The 9708-nt window shown below is 42.8% G+C and overlaps 1 protein-coding gene across 2 annotated transcripts in view; it reads right to left on the minus strand.

Moving 5' to 3' along the window:
- B3GALT1 (beta-1,3-galactosyltransferase 1) overlaps positions 1-9708 on the minus strand; it is a 220768-nt gene that overhangs the window by 7890 nt on the left and 203170 nt on the right. The gene's annotated exons all lie outside the window — the stretch shown is intronic.

A 9708-nucleotide genomic window follows, 5' to 3' on the forward strand; every position in this document is an offset into this window, starting at 1 on the left:
TATATATATATATATATATATATGTGTGTATGCATTAGTGGAACACAGTGTTTTATTGATATATTTACTATTTAAAGCAATTTGGAAGCCTAACAGTTCCTCAATCATTACAATAAAATAAATTCTAAATACTTACATATTGTGGCATTTGATTTTGTTTTTTTATCACAGAAAATTGGAGCTCACCAGGATGCAGGTCCAGCTGTGGCTGCCCCCCCCTGCTGCTTTGTGGTGCTGAGCAGCCCTGATATGCTGGTGCCCTGCCACTGCCCATGTTGTTGCCCCCCAAGCCCCTAGCCCTGCAGATAACTTGCACTCTTGAACCATAGTCCGCCACCCTCTCTAGCCCTGCTGGTGCCCTGCACTCCCAACCTACTGCCCGCCCCCCAGGCCCCAGCCCTCCAGTGTGTGAGGAAGGGGGTGTGAGAGTATGCAGAACAAGATGGACATGTGGGGAAGAGGGGGTGTGGGCATAGATGATGTGTGGTGGCAGGAGGGGCACTGGCAACAAATGGCAGGGCAGGGGATCATAGGCAACACAGCGGGGGCCATGTGTCCCCCCCCAGATTTCTGTGGCCACAGTGAGGCATGGGATGTGGGGCATGGGCTTCAGCATGGCCAGACCAGATCCAGGCAGGAGCTGCTTCTGTGGCCCAGCAGGTGGGGACCTAGCCTGGGAGGGAATGCTGTGGCACCATGGCTACCAAGGTGAGGTGCAGTGGTGGCATCAGCAGTGCAGAGCTGTGGTCCCTGCTGCTGCCTCACCTTGGTAGCCATAGTGGCACAGTGCTCTCTCCCGCACCAGGTCCAACCCACTGCGCCACGGAAGGAGCTCCTGCTTGGAGCTGGTCTGGCCAGGCTGCAGCCACACACCTCACTGTGGGTGCAGAAATCAGGGGGGGAGGGGGGCAAATGCCCCCCCCCCCATGCATCACCTATTCCCTGCTCCCGTAGACTTACCTGCCAGGAGCTGCAGGAGCTGCTCTCTACCATGCTGCATGGCTACTGCATGCATGTGGGCCTGTGCACATGCACTTGGTGCACCCTGTATCCTACTCCCCCAGCTTTAAGCAGCCCCTCGCAGGCTGGAACTCTGCCTTTAAAAGGAAAAACCATATTTTGCCATGTTTTTCCATGGCAAGTGGAAAACCGAGATCCTCAGTAATTAAATAGATCAGATTTTTGGAAGAACATGGTAATGATCTATGTAGGGTAATGATTCATCTTGGGTAAAATCTAATGAAAAAGTGTGTTACAGAATTTTGAATCATCACTGACATTTAAAAAGGAGGTGCCTGGAATTTCAGTACCTATTGGATTTTTACAAGTTCTCATAATGTATCAAGGTAGATTGTAACTTATATTAGAAATGGGATTTTTCCATTCTGCTTTACTAAGAACACTAGCATTATTGGATGGATTTAGAATATAGGTATGAACACTTACAGTCCCACTCTCAGTATAACTTACACTAACATGTGCCCTGGCACAAGAAAATGTTCTGAAATTCTAGCAGACTTTAACTGATACTTGCATTCCTAAACACAAGTACCATATGAGGAAAATGTACTGTATAAAAATAGAATAAATATGCCTAGAAGTCTATAGATGACTAGCATTAATAATAGCTAGCATTAATAGCATGAATAATAGTGATTATAGCTCTTTTCTAGACATTTTGTAGTGTGTCTGCAGCTAAAGCTGTGTCTCATCTAGAGGAAATGTTGGTCAAGCATATGTTTAGGTGACTATTTTCAGAATAAAAAAAGGAGACACTTTTATGGTGATAACTTTTAGTACTGCAAAATAGTCCTACAAAAAGTCATGTTAAAAGTGAGCTGATGCTGTTAGTGGTTCAACAACACATTTCTTGGTGCACAAAACTTTTTCAAGAAACCTCAACCTAAATCTGACATGATACTAATGTTCTGATTAAGTTAATCTAAAAGCACTGGACAATTGCTGTTAACATTTCCTTTGAGGAATGCAAGCAACTTTGATAGCATCTTTGTTACTTTTGGCAGTTCTGAAAGAACATGGGACACTGTAGTGAAAAATGACTTTCAAATGAGGCTATATGGTCAATTTACACGGGCCTAAGTAGGGTAGCACTTCAAAATTCACTGTACTTTGTTGTGCGGGGAAGTTTCCCTCAGAGCTTTCCAGAAGACAACTACTACAGTGAGAATGGACTGTGCTGAGGAAAGAGTGACAGGTTAAACTGGACTTTAAGTCAAAACCTTAAACACCATAGCATTAAGGTATACTCCTCCAGTATTGGTATTTGTCTTTCATAATAAAACATACCTTGTCCACTGTGGAAGATAAATCAATAGCAATGTATTAGGAAAGCATGATTTCTAAAACATTTACTAATTACGTCAGATGGCGGAAGATGCATACAAATCTAAACAAAATATAAAGCACCTGCACCCTTTCCTGTCTCTATATTCTCACCCCAGCAGTTTAGTTCAGTTTGTTTGGGGCTCTTGTCTTCTCAGTCCCTTTCTTCAAAATGACTGGTGTGACATGTCTGCTATTCTCAAATTGCAGTCACCTCCATCTTATGACTCTCCCAATCAGTCTCATCATGTTTAAGTCTCCAACTAGGTGGTCTGTTGTCTAGTTATCTGCCTACATGGGAAAAGTTTTCCCAGGTCTGGACACCATCTTTGTCCATGTGGGCTTCTACATAAATAAAATACTTTCTATCTGCTATCACCATTGCATGACATTTAATTCCAAGATGAGGTAAACAGATAGCAGCGAAGTAGGTTTCAAATATATGTATTTGTGTATTAGGGCTATGTGAAATGGCTGTCTCATTTTGATTTCAGCTTCAGCCATTTCGGAGGATAGTGATTCATTTCAGTGTTTTGGTCACTGTTCCGTTTTGATTCAGCCAAATCTGTTTCAGAGTTTTGACACTGTTTCGGAGATTCAGATCAGCTGGGGAGAGGAAGGCATAGCTAGGCAGCTGCAGATTCTCACACAGTTCCTCTGACTGTGCCTGGCTCTCCCTGGGCATGGGGAGCTGAGGGAGAAGCCCCCATTCCCCACCCGGTCCTGGCACTCCAGCACTTAAAAAAAAAAAAAAAAGAAGCCCCACACTCCCTGGCTCTGGCAGCAATGATCAGGGCCTCTGAGGGCTCTTGGCAGAGCCCCCAGCCACAGCGCAGGGCACTGGGGGGCAGCAGGGATCACCACCCCACCTGGCACCTACATGGCAGCTGCCCCATGGTGCGGGTGCAGTGTGGCTAGGCAGGGGGCCACGCACTGTCTAGGAGCTGGGGCAGCTCCATGAGTCAGGCAGAGCCTAGCATCACTCAGCTGCATGAGGAGGATCTTCCATGAGCCCTCAGAGGCCCTGATCTCTGCTGTCAGAGCCAGTGAGTGCGGGACTTTTTTTTTCTTTTCTTTTTTTTAAACTCCTGGGCTGCTGGGGCTGTGTGTTTGTGTGGGGGGCAGAAGACTGGGTAGCAGGGCCTCCATGGGAGGGCTCTGCCAGGAGGCCCCAGAGCCCCCATAGGCCCTGATACAGCTGGTGAGCACAGGCCTTTTTTTTTTTAAAGTGCCAAGAGGCTGGGCTGGGTGAAGGATGGGGCCAGTCAGGGAAGCCATGGGGGCTTCTCCTGCAGCTCCCCCAGCTGTGCTTGGTGCAGGCTGCGCCAAGCAGACTTGGGTGCTGGCACTGGCCCCAGCCAGCAGTGGTAGCATGCTGTCACCTGCATGCAGATCCAGGGGCCTGCGCCCTCTGGGAGGGCTGCAGAGCTGTGCCAGACTCCTCCTAGGGGGCATGAGACCTTGGATCTGTTTGCGGGATGACAGCAGTCTGCCATCCCTCCACCAAAAGTATTGGGATTGGAAGGTACATTAGGGACAGATTGCAGACACTGGCAAGCTACAAATGTCAATATCAAAGTAGTCCTAGTCCTCCCACCCTTCTTCCTCCTCCCTCTCCTTAGTTTTTGTTCCCCTGAAAGCCCAGCTCCAAAACATCTGAAACATCCAAAACATTTTCAAAACATTTTGGATGGTCTCGTTTTGTTTTGGAGATGTTTTGTAGCCTTCCATTTCATTTTGGATTTGGTGTTTTGGGCTGAAACAGGCCAAAACAACTCCAAAATGAAACGGTTGCCAAAATTTTGCACAGCCCTACTGTATATGTTTGTATATATATATGATGTATGTCTATGTATATTTACATGAATTTTACAAAGACAAATTCTCCATCAGATCTATGTGGAGTCATGGCAACTTAAAAATCATAGGTCCTATATTGCTATCTTTCCCCTAAATCAGACATTCCTAAACTGAGGTCTGTGGATCACTGATCTGCAAAACCAAAATGAATAGTTTTTATTTAGTTTATTTAGTATATAGTTTGTAGTTGATTAGTGGATCATGCTAGGCCACCTCTTTTTCAATTAAAAGGTAATGTTAAGGATGTATATAGCCTATGAGAAATGTTTGAGCCTTTACATTGGTCTATTGGTCCAGAAAGATCTTCTTACTTCAAGTATTTTCTTTTATTTTCATGGTCTGTTCAAGTGTTTAGGATGTCAAACATGAAATAGGTAAGTCAGTGTATGTCACCTATGGAATCAAATGTCGGTAATACCTTTATCTTGCACTGCTCTGTGAAATATTCTGCATATACTACATAAGTTATTTCAGGAAATTATATATTGGATCTTTACAAGAAGGTTACAGTTTTCCACAGCTCTTCTCTAAAAAAGGCAGGTGAATTACTTACCAGGAGTAACTATACAGACTTTTGCGAGAAAAGAACATTATAACCAGTAAGTTTTAGAAATTGGAAAATTAGATAAAATAGCTTTTCTATCCATAATGTCATGATTTTTAGATCAAATAACTTGTGATCTCTAAGAAGGCTAAAAATGACAAATACTTCATATCATTAGGAAAAGAGTTTGATAAATAGCTGAAGTAAAAAGTTTACCAAATATCAAACCTAAAGCCAAAATGCATTAAGGAGCGAGTATTTATCATCCTTGGGTCACTTGAAATGAAATTCTTCAGATCTCTATTTTTCTTGTTAGCTTATTTTTTCAAAAAAGGCAAAAGATAGGCATTTGAAAACTGTTTCAACATGTGGACTATTCAACATAATCTTAGTAATGATGGTTATGTGCAGATGGATTTCCAGTCTCTGAAAATGCTGGAAATTTCTATTTTTCCCCCCTGTTCAATATAGGAATGAATCAAAGGTCACTTGAGAATTTTTGTGAAGAAACAGGAAAAAAGGAAAGGGAGAAATCCTTGATCCAATGGACTTTTTTTAATACAAAAGGAAAAGATTGAGCAGGAGAGAGAATGACCTGGAATGGCTATGAATACCACTGAGTGTATGGTATGCCATCTTCCCTCCATCGTTTTTTGGTTTTGAACATAAATTTTATCTTGTACCTGAGATACCTTTCCTAACACATATTTAATCAGACCTGGTACATGCCCATGGAAGGTTTTAATTTCAACAAATTAGCAGTTTTTGATGAAAACCAGTTTTATTGGAAAATTCTCAACCAGGTCTATCAAAGGCACAAATTATCACACAGCTCTGCAGTTTCACCTGGTTTTAACTTATCTCATAAGCTAGGGACAGACATTACACATAAACCATTTAAGTGATCAGAAACTGGTTTAAACCTGTCACAGAACAGATGTTCAGTGCACATGAACCAGTCTGAAAATGGCTGAAATTGGTTTGAGATAAACCTGGTTCAGTGTAGTATCAGACTTAACTGATTTGGCTCAAAACAGTTTATGCAACGCCTGTCCCAGACTTCCAGCATCCTGGCATGCTCTTGGGCTGGACAGGGCTCTCTGCTCCACAGCAGGGCTGACCCCTCCCCTCTGCTCTCTAGCGGAGCAGGGGCAGGTGTGGCCAGACGCTGGGCTGCCATTGCCCCTGAGGCAAATTTCTCCCTCCATCCCCTTCCCCCCTCCACTGGCAAACCCTGGGGACCACAGTTGCTGTTTGCCAGCTGTACCTCCATGGCTTGTCTGCAAACAGGCAAGGGCAGAGTTAATTGCTCCCTCTGTCCTCTTGCCCCCAGAACCGCCAGGGCTCTGGCTGCAGTCTCTGTGGTTTGGCTTGTCTGCATGTCCTGGAGCTGGGGAGAGAGGCAAGCAGATCTGTGTGCAGATCCAAGCTCTGCATCTGTGAGCCGGGAGCTAAGACTTGCAGGACCAGACTGAGAGGTGGGAAGTTTTGGCAAAGACCTGACAATCATCAGTGATCACACATGCTGGAGATGTAAAGGGAAGCTGCAGGCAGCTTCACCAAAGAATGCAGAAAGCTACATTTACATTATAAAACAGAATGTGTAAACAAAGCCTTTCTGAATGCCTGGCTGTAAGGAGACACTTTGCCCTCAGGATTAGTAAAACTAACTCTTGTCGTTCTGGTTTACATTTTAAATTAGGCTAAGCTGTATATGCTGTGTTTTACATAGGCAAAGATTATTGGTGGTTCCCTGTTGTATGCTTTGCAAATTGCTGTGTTTAATACCTTGCTTCAGAGAAAGGACTTTTTCCCCATGCTGGCATCCCCTGTGTCTGCTAGCTCTGGGTGGTGCCTGGCCATTCCCCCTCTGCTTCAGTAGAGAGGGGTGAGAGCCTTGGAGGGCATCTCTCTTTCCTCCCCTTTGGCAGTGGCTGGCAGGCATGCTCTAGTGCCCCCCAGCTTCTGGCTTGAGCCACTGCAGGCATGTGCCTGCATTTCCTGGTTTAACACAGCATGTCTGTCCAGTTATTAATCAGTTTAAACTGCACAGCTTGGACTAACTTAAAAACAGTGAATCAGTTCAGGCTTGGGCTTTTTGAATGGCTGTCCCTAGCCATAAAAATCACCATCTTGTTTTGGATGTGTGTGCAACCTATATAGTATGTTACATGGCTCTGTTTCATTAGCTTCCCCTGCAGTAACAGATGTTCTCCCTTATTTTACTTTACTGTAAAAACTAATATATAACAGGGACATAGTCATAACAGTATGGAAACTCTGAAATTTCAGTAGGTTCCTAAGCATGTCTAGTCTATCAAGAAAAAAAAAAGTTTTTTTGAGAACTATGAGGATGAATGATTGAAATCAGATCCTACTAATTGCAATAGGGAAAATACATCTTCCTAAATTATTTAATACCTGATACAAACAGGGATTTTAATTTAATTCTATTCTTTTTTTTAAGGATATGTATTAATAAGACATTTATCATCAGAAGGCAGGTTATTTAATATCTAAATGATCTAAGCAGGAGGTAGAATACAGCATTTGAATATTTCATTACTTGGACCTAGAGTATGTTAGGTCAAATTTCATATCTAGAATATTAGCACTGTTTGCATAACAAATATTAAAGCCTTGTTCAGAATTCTAGTTTGAATTTTGTTTCTCTTGGAGTGTGTTTAGAAATGCGACTTTTCATATCAGCATGAAGTTATCAGAATCTCATTATTAAAGTTTTCCGTTATCCATTCAGGTTCTGATGGCCTTTTCTATGACAGCTGGCTAGTAGGAATAATTTTCTAGGTAACCTTTCTGATTTGAGGGTGAATCCACTGAGTCCTACGTACAACACAACATTGTTATGAAATAGGTATATTCAGAGCACAATAGGGATTTTTGTATGCTTGCCATGCTACAATACATGTCCCAGAATTTCTATTTCTATTATCAACTTTCCATTTGGCATTGAACATTCTACAAACCATGACAGGATGCTCTATTGCTTAACATTTTCAGAGAGAGTGCAACAATGGTGACATAAAAATATTGGCTCATCAGTGTATGCAAAAATATTAAACACTTTATGGGCTTTTAGAAGATCAAAATGTTAGAAGGCATAACATGATTCTTGTAGCCTTCTGCCCCATGAAACTATAAATCATGTAGCAGTGACTCTTTTAGAAGTGTATGAAAAAGTAGTGTCTGGAAGAGGACCCGAAGAGGACCCCTGCGATGAGACTCTATATGGACTGAGACACTTCCTTTGAACTGCTTCCTCCACCATTGTGGACCATTTTAACGGGTTTGTGTGTATCTATCTCCTTTCTCTCTCAGCATCACGAACCTCCTCCCTCCCCTTCCCCCTTTCCCCCATCCACCACCCTGGGCTTAGTTGGCTAACATTGTATCTCTCTGTAACCTAGTTTCGTTCCCCTTCTCACCCCCAGCCCGCTATTGTTAGTCCCTTGCTCAGGTGATCTGTATTTCCCTATTAGCTTTGTCATCTTTTTTCTGGATTCCCAATCCTAAACACTAACTAATAAAAGTCAATCTTTTATTAACTTTAATATCTTGAAAATGTTCCATCTTAAACACAATATGAAAACTTAAAAGTATTCCCACCATGGTTAATTGCACAGAGTCATTTGATATGGGAGTCAGTGATCTGCTGTCACTATTTTCGTGGGGGAGCTTACACATGCCGTTCTCTTTGCTCTGATATATATACCTCACAGTCAGTAAGACTGAGAAAAGTATTCAATAGTGATTCCATTTAAATACTTGCTCAAACCCAAGGAAGGAAGCAACAGTTCTAGCCCAACAAATTTGTATTATATGCAGTTATCTTTGACACTTATATTTGGGTCTTAGAAATATCTGATGCATATTGATAATACAGTAGTCTGCTCAGCTTCTGTATTTTTAAATCAAGGGATGTATATATGAGTTGGGCAGGAAGAAGATAGGAAAGTCTATATAGAATTAGGCAGACTGTTTTCTCTGTGAATTTTTTTTGTAAATACCTGAAATCATGTTTTCTCAAGGCAAACTTTTTACTGTTTTTAAGAATTTTTCTGAGCTTCAAGGTAAGTTGGCTCTGCCAGGAATAATTTAGCAGTATCCAGAGCGGGGAAGAACATCACAAATGAGAGACTGATTTTTGGTCTCCAGCCCTCTCAGGCATAATGCAGGCAAGACTAGATAAGAAGCTGTGCCACTTCAATTCTGTTGGCCAGGGGACAAAAGATCATATAGATTATTTCCAGTAATATTGTTCTTATACAGTAATTCCAGTAATGCTGTTGTTGCACTAAGGCATGAGTTTGCTGCAGTAATAATAATGCATGATTTATTGGGCAAGAAAATATGAATTTAGCAATGAACTGCATGTTCAATATAAGAAGATGAGCTAGTAAGTGAGAATGTCAAAGGTTGCCAAATTCTTATCTTAAATATAGTCCTGATTCAGCAAGGTATTTTAGCAATTTCCCTAACTGTGACTTCAGTACATCTATTAATATGCTTAAAGTTGGGGCATGTTGGGTGTGTCCACACATGCAGGCACGTGCGCTTGCAGCAGCTCAAATAGAAGCGGTGCAAATTTGAGCCAAGGCTTTTTGGCTCAGCACACGTGCTCAGACATGAACTTCAGTGTGGAGCAAATTGTGCCACTTGGAGCAAAATAAACCCTGCCTGACTCTTCCTGGATCTGCAGCCAGGGGGAACTAGAGCCTGGGGCCAGCACCAGTGCTGTCCCCAGCAGTATAAAAAGCTGTCCTGGCAAGTTGCTCAGGGCTACTCACTCTCAGGAGCTTTTGGGGCCCAGCCAATTGGTACCTGGGGACACTATCCCTTGTGCCAGCTGGACTGCTGAAGCAGCCCTGAGAGTTCCCTGCACCCTTTACCCACTGCAGCAATCTGGCAGTGGGGGCTGCTGCCTGGCTGTGACCTGCTGC

The sequence above is a fragment of the Crocodylus porosus genome, unplaced genomic scaffold (assembly GCF_001723895.1).
Source record: "Crocodylus porosus isolate Cpor-Errol unplaced genomic scaffold, CroPor_comp1, whole genome shotgun sequence".
NCBI classification, from domain to species: domain Eukaryota; kingdom Metazoa; phylum Chordata; order Crocodylia; family Crocodylidae; genus Crocodylus; species Crocodylus porosus.